Below are 11,020 nucleotides of genomic sequence, written 5' to 3' on the forward strand. Positions count from 1 at the left end.
ACCCTCTCCCCTATAGGCATGATTTATAGCTTTAACACTCAACCAAGATGACCGAAGTCTGAGCCTTCCCCCCACCCCCCAGAAGTCTCCTCCAACCCTTAAGTAAACCCTGGGTATAACAAGAAGCCCTGCCCAAATCCATCCTTCAACATTCCAGCCACAAATGATATCTTTGGAGGAAGGGTAACACCTACTTACCCACCAGGACAATATCTGAGCTCCAGGAACTCAATCCAGCTGAAATGACCTTTTAAGTAGTAAATAATTTTACCCCTTAAATGAGACTTGATATATATACATACAGATATAGATATAGATAGATATATCTTGATATATATATACAGATATAGATATATCTTCATATATATATATACACACATATATATATGTGTATATATATATATATATATATATATATATACATATATATATATATATATAGTCAAATAGGGGGGTACAGGTATTCCATTATGTACCCTAGATTGTTCTGTCAATGGGTTAGCTAGGTATCTGGTGCAGGTCCTTCACATTGTAAAAGCCTGTATTCCTACAACGCACCTTGAGTTTCTCAGGTGCATTTACCAAAGGTAATTTAGAAGCACTGGCAAAGGACTAACACTACTTGCTACCCATGTCCTATCCCCAGATGACAATCAAGTACAAAATTCATATCAGCTGCTTTGTTACATTTGCTTGCAGAAGCCACTGGCCCAGTTTTCCCCCTTCCCACCATGCTAACACACACCTCCCCCCTCCACACTATCGCTCAGTGTTTAGCCTGTTTTTAGCTCTGTGGTCAGCACTTGCCTCATAGGTGTGATAGAACCAATTGGGATAAAGTGAAGAACACACCCTTCTAAATGGTTAATGTGTAATTGTTTGTTTCACACTTTCTCTCCAGATTCTCAAGGGAATAAAGTTTTGAAATTATATATTTTTATTTATGAGTTTGTTATGTGAATGTTCCTGTTTCATGTAAGATATATCAAGAATAAGGGATGCATGAATATAATGAATTATTTGAAATTTGCATACCAGGTTGTGATGTAGAAAGGAAGCAAGAAACTTAGAAAATAAAGAAAATGTACTATTAAAGCTGCAGGCCAATTTTGCCCATAAAAAAACATTATTTATGTTCACCCATCCTTAACTAAATGGAGGACTGGGAAGAGTATGAGAGGTAAGTGTTGTTGTTTTTTAATGTAGCAAAAATATACTTTGTGATATATGAACAGATCTCTGTCTAATCTACTCTCAAACTTAAAGTTAAAAACCATCTCAAATTATCACCCCCTCATTTTAATTTGCACCTAGTTTTCTCCATTCTACCTCCCAGAGGCCTGTTCCATTAACAGGACTGATATTTACACATAAGATGTGAGAGAGATTGAATGGTTTCTTCAGTAATTTTCACCAGTGAACACAGTTTGAAAAGAATGAGATGGTGCTCCCCATAGAGACCGGTTAAGCGAGGCACGATTACAGATCCGCTTTTACCCAATGACTAGTAAAGGAAATAAAAATAGCAAACAACACAAACAGGCTACAGAAAAAGAAAAATCCATGTATCAATAGCACACACACAAACCAGGAAAGAAGCATAACTTAATCACACACTCGAAAAACTGTCTGCTAAGGAAAGAGACAGAATATCTATCTGTATTGGCTAAGCTGGAGTCTAAAGGTGATTCCCAATCAGTTGAAACAGACGCCTTCTCTTTCTTTCCTGGAGAAGGAAAAGAAGGTTGTCCACAAAGCCACGAGAATTCTCTAACAGCCCCCAGTTTGGAGAGGAGCAGAATGAGAAGTAAATAGTCAGCGTGGGGGACGTCTTGGGAAATCTAGAGAATGTGAGTCTGTGAGGGCCAGGGCAGGATTTGGTGGAGGAGCCTCCAGGAGTCACTTTTTTGGTGCCCCTGGGGTAAGGGAAAAGTAGAGCAGTCGGCAGAAAAAACAAAACTTTATATAATATCCCAAATTATGAAAAAAGAGCTAGAAATTTGAAAAGCAAACAGAAGAAAAGATACTCTGAAACAAAAAGCCAGTGGGAAGGTTACATTGAAGGCACAGTGAAAAAAACCTTCCCGCAACCTCCCCACCTCACGGTTAAAGGAACACTGGCTGAAAACCACAGGCAATCTAATCCTTCCCCGTACTAAGTGGAAATGAAAGAATGAAATAGGGAAGTGAACAGCTAGGGCTGACTCAGGAGGAATCGGGCCTCTGGGTGCCACAATTAATGAAGGGCTCAGCTGAAGGGTGGAGTATCTATCCCCCTCAGGGACTGGACATGCCCCCACCCAGCGGAGTGAATCCTGATACAGGACGGTTAACTAAATCTCAGAGTTGAGAAAGTAGAAATTAAATCCACCAACTAACGCTACCCTCAGCCCCAGCTTCCCCTGAAACTTTTGTAGAAAAGTAGATAGAATGCTATATTGAGCTATCAAGCTGGCGTCCTGGATGGAAAAACAGATCTCACATTAAAAGCAAAGGCACTAAAGAGCCTTTGGCACTGCATCAGAGAAAACAGAGGCCTGGGCAGAGCTGTCCATGCTAAACACAGTAGGGTGAGAAGAAAGGGCATGACAACTGTGCAACTGCCCTACAGAAAAATCTATGGAAGAGAGGTAAACAGCATGCAAAAACAAAAGATTAAAATTCAATCTGGAGTAAAATATAACCTAAGAGACTGAAGAAAATCCCATGTGATTGCTCCTTAAGATAAAACTTAATAAAAATAAGTTCAGTGGAACAAGAGCTAAAAGACAATTTGATAAAACAATACATTGAGATGTAAAAGCCACTGCAAAACCTGAGAAAGAAACTGAGACTAAAAGCTCACCATTTCCTAAGTAATGCATAAATTAGAAATGGAAAAAAAAACAGATGACAAAATTACAAATTGAGTTACTGACAGAAAGGAAGGGCTATTCATCGAGAAGGCAAAGGAAAGAGACAAACACAAAGTAGATACTGAGAACAAAGAAAAGCCATCCTAAAGATAACTCTGTCCCCAAGGAAAGAACCCAAGGAATAGACACAAAAATATATTCAAGTATTGAAATAAGGAGTCTGACTTCATTTTTGATGTTTGATTGCTGACAGCTTTCAAGTCCTCATCACTCCCTGTCCTCTTCTGCTCCACATCTGGGCAAACTGATAAGGAAGCCCAGGTGCGCCCTCAGTTGGCATTGGCAAGAGATCAAACCACCCAAGCCCCTGACTGCCTGGGAGAACCCTCATCCTGGCCCCACTGGGTAACCGCCACGAAATCCCAAGCCAGTCTCCCTTCTCTGCTCTCTCAAGCCGTTTTTGAACCTACCTAGGGGCCTCCGCTACTTGTCCCAGAAAGCCTCCTTCTGTGAGTAATAACCATCTTGGTATGTGTGTGGCATCATAATTCTCAACACCAAACCAAACTTGGGGTGGGAAGTCATCTCACCTCTATGGCATGATCACCACAAATATGTACTAGAAGACAAATTCCCTATAATGTTGGAAAAAACTGAAAGAGCATATTGTTTTCTGGAAGACCCTGATATAGAATGATGAGACAAATTCTGGGGAAATTATCAAATTTCAGGACAGAGAAAATAATTTTCAGGCCTCCAGGTGAAAAAGGTAAGTCTCTTACAAGAAGAAAAAAAAAAAAATCAACAAGTCTCAGACTTCTTCAAAGTTTTAAGAAAAATACATTATGTCACACCAAGACACTATTCAGTTATTAAGCAAAAGTCAGATATTCTCAAACATGATTGTATTCATAATGTTTATGAGTTCTTTTTAGGAAAACTGGTAATTGTAAACAAGTCAACCAAGAGATTAATGAAAATAAAGAACTCAGAAATGGAGGTGCTATGGGATGTAGTGAACATTAAATCCATATAGAACTAAGATTTAGTTAAAATGGAAAGTATGTTTGTGAAATTAAATAAATAAATAAATAAATAATATATATATATATATATATATATATATATATATATATATTAGCGTTTGATAATGTAAAATTAATGCATGCTAAGAGACCTAATTTTAAAATAGACAAAATAAGTGAAATAAAGTTTTGAGTATTAATTTCTTAATCTTTCATGCTATCTTAAAATAAATATATTACTTAAAAAACAAATCGACTACCTAACACTGCTTCCTTGCAATGCCTTTCTAGGTATTTAATTCAAGAGCACTCCTTAACTAACTTTCCTACATGCTAATGTCAGCTCAGATTCTGCTGGGATTTTTTATTGGACAAACTGTTCGAAAAGGTTTTTATTCAATGATCATAAAGGGACTTGAAGACCAAGATGATGATGATGATGATGATGAAGATGGCAGTGCTGGTGGTAATGGGAAGACAAAGGAAAGGAAAAGTCTGATAGTATCTTGAATTTATTTGAACAAAAGTTTTATTTGAACAAGGGTTCAAGTGGGATTTGTCACGTGGGAATGAAAACATAAAAATGATAACCAAATATTTAAGTAAAAAAAACTTAAGTTACTACCTAGGAAACCCAGAAGACCTTTCATAACCATGCCCACTTTACTCTCATATTCCCCTCAGCATGGAATCCATGATGTCTCTCACCTTCCTCCAATATGTATTTATTGAGAATCTACTCTGTGCCAAGCTCTGTGCTAGGGATCTGGTATTTTAACAACACAGTACGTACTTCCTGGTAAGGAACTTACAAATCAATGTGAGGCCAAGAAAAAAAGGGGGGGGGGCGGGCAATACTATAACCAGACAATCAGTGGGTCCATGCTGCCTGTCACTACTTAAGCCAATTAAGCAGAGTCAGAGTTGAATCATATCAGCATTTGCTCCAATATTGCCGGCAGTATGGGGAGAGCAGCAGGTTATCCACAAAAATCTGCTCTGCACCCCACCATAAGCCAGCTGCTTATAAGGGGTAGAAGGATAAAGATTTCATGGGGAAGTAGTCAAAAAGGGCAAATGAGCAGTTTACAGATACGCAAAAGAGCTGGGGTCTTCAAAGGGCTTAGTGAAATGCAAGGGCTGGGGATCTTCAAAGGGCTGTCTATTCTGGTTTCTGCAACAAAGTTGTTAATCTTTCCATGATAACAGCTAGCTCCAAATGGGGAGGATGGGCTGCATTTCCAGGTGAGCTCCCAGGTCCCTTTTGTAACTGCCAGCCAGGTTAGAATGTGCCTTTTTAAATCAGAATAAAACAATCACGGTTAACAGAGCATGATTAATGTTTCTTACAATTCTAGCTCGTTCCCCAACATTCTATTTCTGCCCCTATAATACAAAGTTAAAAAAAAAAAAAAAAGTGCCGTGATTGATGTGAGCACAAGAAGGGTGGGAGCTCTGAATACACAGTGATAGCAACCACTTATCAGGCTCTGCGTACTGTGTGCCCAGCATTGTTTTAAATGCTTTACAAGCATTATTTCATTAAATCTCACAGCCAGCCTGGGAGCAGTTCCACTTTGACCGATAAGGAAACTCACAGGAGCGCTTAAGCAAGCTTTCCCACGGTCACTCAGGGAGTGAGAGGTGGCTAGAGCCAGGATTTGAACTCCATATGCTAACTCAAGACCCAGCACTCTTAACCACTGGCCTGCCTAGAGGCTGATATAACAAGGAGTGTGCAAGTGGGCTGAAGACTGAAACTTCGTGATGAATGATTAACAAAATGACAACCAAAGAGGCTGGGAAGGAATAGTCAGAGAGGAAGGAGTGGTTGAGACAGTTTCAAAGAGCAGAGAGCATGGCCAGCAGAATCAAATAGGGAGAGGAGGTCAACCAAAATGGGGAGATGAGGTCCTTGGGGATCTTGTTAAGGGAAGTTTAGCTGAGTGGAGTTGGGGGGAGCTGATACCAGATCTCAGTGAGTTGGGAAATGAATAAATAAGCGATAGAGAAACAAACACAGTAAGTGTGGAGTATTATTTCTGGAAGCCTAGCTGTTCAGATAAGGGCGAGCAATAGATATTAGGCCAAAGAGACTTTTTCTACACTGGTTTTACTTTGGTTTTTCTAAGAGAGAGACTTGAGCATGGATAGCACATGGGTGCTAAGTTGACCTGCCTACCTTCTCTTCCACCTTTTTTTTTTTTTGCCTCTGATTTTTATTTGGGGTCATCCTCTTCTGCCCCTCAATGCTCTTTTGGCAGGACTGCTAACTTGGTGGGGGGTGGTTCCCTGACCTACCCTAGGACCTCCTGACACTCTCCCTGCAGACATCAAAACTTGAGTGATTGACACCAGAACAACAACAACAAAAATTGGAGTTGATTCACCCCAACAATGATGAGGAGCCTAGCTCTGGTTATAAAACCTATGTATGATTGTTCAGGCCTAATCTTAGACCTAGAAAACACTGCCCATGATGCAATGCTACCCAACTCCACAGAGCACAGAGCTGCTTGGGCACCTGTTTTTCCCAAGGTGGGTTCACATTTCCATACATGTGGGGGGGGGGGGCTTTTCTTTCTTGGCTTAAATTAGAGCCGTTTGCAGATACAAATTGTAGCTATCCTATGTCTATATCCTGGTCATGAAAAGCCCCCAAAGAGTAATAGTTCCAAGATATAGGAAATGCAGAGGAGAAATAACAGTGATAAACACAGTAGCGCTCCTGAAGAATCAGGGTAAATGGGATTCAGAGGTCATTCCAATTGTGGCCTTCGACAGGAGAGAAATGTGTTTCTCTGAACCCAGAGGGATGAAGGCAAGGAGAGGCATGGATAAAGATTTGTATGAGGATTTGGAGCAGGGAGGTCATAAAGATGTCAAAATTATCTGTGTTGGGTGACCTCTAACATTTCTAAGAAGGAGGAAACCTTGCTGAGAGGATGAAGAGGTAGGGAGTTAGAAGCTAAAGATTTAAGTAGCTGCTGTGGAGGATGTGAGGAGCTGACTGAACAAAGGGAGCCAAGGCCATGGGAATAGGTAAGAGCATCAGTCTGTATAAGTTGGCACTTTCCCATAGACAAGTTGAGAAAGAGACAGTGGGAGGCATGCATTTTATCTGAAGTATTTTCTAAACTTCATTTTTTGCTCAATGTATCCTTTGTTTTCCGTTATAATTTTGAAGCAAAAAAGTACCAAAATAAAAAATATATTTACCAAAATTTAAAGCTTGTCATAAGTTTGAAAACATTAAATTAAAAACTGAAATAAACTTTTTTTGGGGAAAAAAACACACAATCTATTCCAATAGTGGTGTCTTCCCTTCCTTGCATGTAACACCTAAATTACATATGAATGGCCAGCAGAGGGAGCCAAAACCACGCATGGACATTTTCTCTTTCCTACATAGCTTTTAGGAAAATGGATTAAAAACTGCAAAATGCAAAGGAACCTCATCTTCTAAAAATATATGCAAAAATCATTAAAACAATACCTTAATGCTACTCTGCCACCAAATACTGCATAGAAAATTTCAAAGCTAGAATGAGATTCTAAATTTCAAATAGTTCAAAGAAGCAACATTCCTCCCTCATTTCCTTCCTCTCTCATTCTCTCTCTCCTCTCTCTGGGACATGTTTGGAGTAACTCCTCCAAAGCTAGGTAATTTGTATTCTATTTCTGTGGAAACATTCTGTGAGTTGTGTCAACACTTTTTCACTTTTCATTGCTGGGAGCATATTGGTTCATTCTGGTTCCAGTTGTGTTGAAAGAATAGGAGGGCCTCTAGCTCAGACCTCTTGGATCAGGCAATAGGTATGTAACCTTAGGAAAGAGAAGGAACATATTTTTTGTAGAAGTTTGTTGAAAAGGAATTGGCTGCAAATAAATGTAAGCATTTCTCCAGTTTCTGCATGATACCTGTATTAGGGTGTTTTGCTTTTAAGCAAGAGAATCCAACTTTGACTAACTTAAGGGGGAAAAGGAATTTATTGAAAGGATACTGGTTTGCATTATCCTTTCAATAGTCTATAACTAAAATTTGGGGGAAATACTTTATAATTAAAAATTATATAAAATTTTATTTTGTACAACTTTATTTCACAAATTTGAAAATGTAGGTAAAATGAACAATTCCTAGAAAAATATAACTCTTCAAAATTAATATAAGAATAAAAGAAAACAGATTATGACAAATTTTACAAATCTCTATCCTATCTAATAAAGAGGGAATATGCTAATTGACCATCACTCCATCACAAAGATGGCTGCACCCACAGCTGAGGCCAGGTTCCCATAAGGAGCCTTAACAAACAATCAGCAGGGACCTGAGGCTACGCCCTCCCCCGCCCCCATGGGGCTTGACAGGGGACCTCAGGCCCCACCCCCTGCCCTGGCATCAGGCTGGGGGACCTCAGACCGCACCCCCCACCCCAGTGCCAGGCCAGGGGACCTGAGGCCATGCCCCCTGCCCGGCAGGGCTTGACGGGGGACCTCAAGGTGTGCTTCCTGTCCTGGTGCTGGGCTAGGGGACCTCAGGCTGCTCCCCCTGCCCCAGCGTCAGGCTGGGAGACCTCAGGCAGCACCTCCGACCAGGTGGGGCTTGACAGAGGACCTCAGGCCGTGCCCCCCGCCCCAGCACCGGGCCAGGGGACCTGAGGCTGCGCCCCCCTGCCTAGCTGGGCTAGACAGGAGAACTCAGGCTGCGCCCCTGCCCAGTAGGGCTTGATGGGGAACCTGAGGCTGCACTCCACTCCTGGTGCTGGGCCGGGGGACCTGAGGCTGTGCCCCCCACGCCTGGCGGGGCTTGACGGGGGACCTCAGGCCATGTCCCCTACCTGGTGGGGCTTGATGGAGGACTTCAAGGCATGCTTCCCGCCCCAGTCTGGGCTGGGGGACCTCAGGCCATGCCCCGCATCCTGGCACCGGGCCAGGGGACCTGAGACTACACCCCCTGCCCAGCAGGGCTTGACAAGGGTGGGACTGGTTGGGTCTGGATCTAGCCCAATGCGGGGGGGGCAGGGGGTGGGACCAGGTCTGGGTTTCACGCGATTTTGAGGCACATGTAGGTGGGCGGGAACTTGACTCTGGGTCCGGTGGTGTGCCCCAGACTCTGACAGGAGGAAGGTTTTCATATACATTTTACTAATGTTCTTTCATCTCTGACACTTCTATTATAGAGAAAGGGCGAATAGCAATATTAAATTATTTCCTCTAATTTAATGTGCATGAATTTCGTGCACCAGGTCACTAGTATATATATATAATAGAGAAATATGCTAGTTAACCAGGACACCATAACGGGTCAACCAGACAGGAGGAGGTTGTGCGCGCAGCATTGGGGGTGAGGCGGCAGGGGCCTCCGCACGCCTGTGCTGGGCGAGGGCCTGATCAGCAGCAGCCGTGGCTGCGTCAAGGGCCGGAGAGGGAGGCAGGGCCCTACCGGCAGCGGAGGCTGAGGCCGCGGCTGCTGCAGGGCCTGGTCAGCGAGGCAGGGCCCCACCGGTGACTCGAGGGTGGGCGGCACCTCGTGATTTTGAATCGCACGCTGGGCTCCTAGTAAGTGTATTATTAAAAACCTTCCTATAAAAAAACAAACAAACAAAAATCCCTTCCAGGCCCAAATGGCTTCACTGGCAATTTCCACAAATATTAAAAAATAACAATAATAACAATGTTACCTGAAACAAAGATGACAGGAAAAAAAAGACAAAGCAGTCCCAAGTTCACTGTGAGGATCACATAACCTTGATACCAAAGCCCAACAAGAGTCTTCCACTTCCAGAAAGAAATTTTTTTATATTCCTCTCAGTAAGTATAGCTAAAAAGGTTTGACGTTGTAAATAAAACAAATCAGACAATTCTGTAATGTGGAGAGGGGCAGGCAGACTAGATAGAGACCTCAGACACAGGTGCTGAATGAATGAATGAATGAATGAACAAATGATCACTAAGTGATGTATCTATTAAGCATGCACAGCTATTAAATGCATTATTGAAGAAAAACAAATTCTGTCCCCAATCTCTTTGAATTTAGTCTATCTCAACTACGCATTGGCCAATTTAAAAAGAACAGACAGCTTATACAAAAGTGAGAGGGGGAGAAGTCTCCTAAAACTATAAACACAAAATAAAATCCTTTTTATATAAGAATAGTGATGATGAGAGAGTCATTTTCCTCCCACAGAGTGAAGAAAAATACTGTGGAAAAAGCAGAAGTTTAGGAAATCTGTGAATATGAAAAAGAATATTCCAAATTTGGGATTAAAGTATAGATTCTGAAAAGGAAACAAAGTATGAAAACTGCTTAGGCTAGATCAGATATATGGGCCACTTCCCTAAATAATCAAAAACTGTTCTAGACCCCATGGAGAGTGAAGGCAGAAGGAAAAAGTAGAAAGGAAAGAAACAAGAATGAAACGTTTTCTTTTCATTATTTTATACGAGAACGTAAGCTAATCTAAAGCATTCAGTGCCTAGAACAGGGCAAACTACGGCCCGCAGGCCGGATCCGGCCTGTTCGGCTGTTCTATCCGGCCCACGGAGCTGAAAGAGCGGAGGGTTCTCTTGCTCTCCCCTCCGCTCCTTCACCAGCAGCAGTGTTAACATGGCAACGTCGGGAAACACGGCCGCAGCTCCTTCTTCTGAGTGGGCGGATTTATATCCGCCCATTCAGTAGAAGGAACAACCTCTCAATCTTCCAGAGGCTCCTTGTAATGCCCGCGGACGCGTCCCCGGACATCACCCTGGGAATGCATAGACACGTTATTGTGGTGATGTAGGGAGACATGCCCTTGGAGAGCACAGTATCAGAGCATTAGCTAAAAAGGAGACCAACAACACTGTTCCCACTGAAGTTGATGTTTTAAAAACCAAAAACCTTTCAACCCAGTCTACATTGCCATCTACATCTACGTCCCGGGCATAATTTGGAAGTTGCACTAAAGAAAATGTTTAATTTACTGTTTACACATTTTGTTCTTTTCTATTTGTTTTAGTTTTAAATTATTTTATTATATTTAAGTTTAATTTGAAAGGCTTTTGTACCTTTCCTTTGTTAGGCAATTTTATTTTGCCTTTGCCATCTTTAATATAAGGTATGTTATTGTGCTATGATTCCTCCATTTTTTGAAGTTTCAA

The sequence above is a fragment of the Plecotus auritus genome (assembly GCF_963455305.1).
Source record: "Plecotus auritus genome assembly, chromosome: 7".
In the NCBI taxonomy this organism is placed as follows: Eukaryota; Metazoa; Chordata; class Mammalia; order Chiroptera; family Vespertilionidae; genus Plecotus; species Plecotus auritus.